At 40.7% G+C, this 1,540-nt stretch overlaps 1 long non-coding RNA gene across 1 annotated transcript; it reads left to right on the forward strand.

Moving 5' to 3' along the window:
• Positions 1–322: 322 nt before the first annotated feature.
• On the forward strand, positions 323–1,321 carry LOC107302126. Its single transcript, XR_001549371.1, has 3 exons — positions 323–346; positions 1,074–1,106; positions 1,297–1,321. It is a non-coding gene; the product is annotated as an uncharacterized LOC107302126 (long non-coding RNA).
• The last annotated feature ends 219 nt before the right edge of the window (positions 1,322–1,540 follow it).

Genomic DNA, 1,540 nt, shown 5'->3' on the forward strand with positions numbered 1-1,540 from the left:
GACTGCTTTAGAAAGAAGGTTGTAGTTTATTGAAGAGGAGAGCCAGACAGAAAGATGGCTCTAGCAGAAAAAAGAGAGAGAGAGAAAAAGGGCTGAGCACATGTGGGGAGTGTGTTTTTATACCCTCTGGAGCCTTTTGTTTGGAGTTGCTTCCTTCTTTCATTGCATGTTGTGTTAAAGAACCCATGTTTTTTATCTGGAGAATGACAGAATTCATGTACAAGACACCAAAAATCGTAATGATGGCATAATTGGATAATTCATGGGGGATAGCATATCAAATTAAAATGGTTACATTTTGTTTCCCTTGTAGGGCCCATATGGAGGTGGTGGACACGGAAGTATGGTTAGTAGCTTTTGTTTATTACTTGCTATTCTATTGGAAGAAAAGTCTTCATCATGGTTCTGTCCAAGCTGGGGATAAACAACATGGTGACTGCTTTAGAAAGAAGGTTGTAGTTTATTGAAGAGGAGAGCCAGACAGAAAGATGGCTCTGGCAGAAAACAGAGAGAGAGAGAAAAAAAGGGCTGAGCACATGTGGGGAGTGGGGTTTTATACCCTCTGGAGCCTTTTGTTTGGAGTTGCTTCCTGTGGCATGAACTTTGACCTGAGTCTGAGTGTGCCCTTTGGTATCTCTGTGTTAATCCTATTATGTCCTGTCTTAGAGTTTTGCTGGGGTATGTAGATTTTAGGTGTCTTTGTCGTCATGATCTTCTAGCTGGGGCCTCCATCTGCATTTCTACAGAGCTGGTTTCTGCTTGGGGGAGGGAGACCTGGGGCTATCAAGAAAAACTGGGCATGCCTTTCTGCCTCTTTAAGATCCTTTGAGGAAATATATTTTCCTGCCCTTTTAACAGTTCCTTCTCTGGGGAGCTGACTTCCCACATAGCTTTGCAGGATGAGAATGTTCCAGTTATACTAGCCATGTTGTGTTAAAGAACCCATATTTTTTTATCTGGAGAATGGCGGAATTCATGTACAAGACACCAAAGATCGTAATGATGGCATAATTGGAGAATTCATGGGGGATAGCATATCAAATTAAAATGGTTACATTTTGTTTCCCTTATAGGGCACGTATGGAGGTGGTGGACATGGAAGTATGGTTAGTAGCTTTCGTTTATTACTTGCTATTCCTTTCTTCATATTCTTTTTCCAGCTGAACTTGCACCCCTTCTATCCTTATTCCTCACACATTAAAGCATCTCCAGATTCCCAGAGAATAACTACAGCAAATAGGGCCAAAGTCATGGGTCTTATTAGAGTAGAACAGTTACATTTTGTTTCCCTTTTAGGGCATGCAAGGAGGTGGAATGACAGTAAGTAACTTTTGTTTATTTTCTGCCATTGTTTTTTATATTTTTCTTTCATCTGAATAAATCCTTCTCATATCCTTTTCTCTCCTTCACTAAACGCATCTCAAGGGTACCTGGAGAACAACCACAGCAGGCAGAGCCAAAACATTTGGCCTGTGTGGGACACTAAAGATGTTAGTGATAGCATAGTTGGAAAAATCATGGGTGATATTATAGAAGATTA

The sequence above is a fragment of the Protobothrops mucrosquamatus genome, unplaced genomic scaffold (genome assembly GCF_001527695.2).
Source record: "Protobothrops mucrosquamatus isolate PMUCROS unplaced genomic scaffold, P.Mucros_1.0 scaffold28290, whole genome shotgun sequence".
NCBI lineage: Eukaryota > Metazoa > Chordata > Lepidosauria > Squamata > Viperidae > Protobothrops > Protobothrops mucrosquamatus.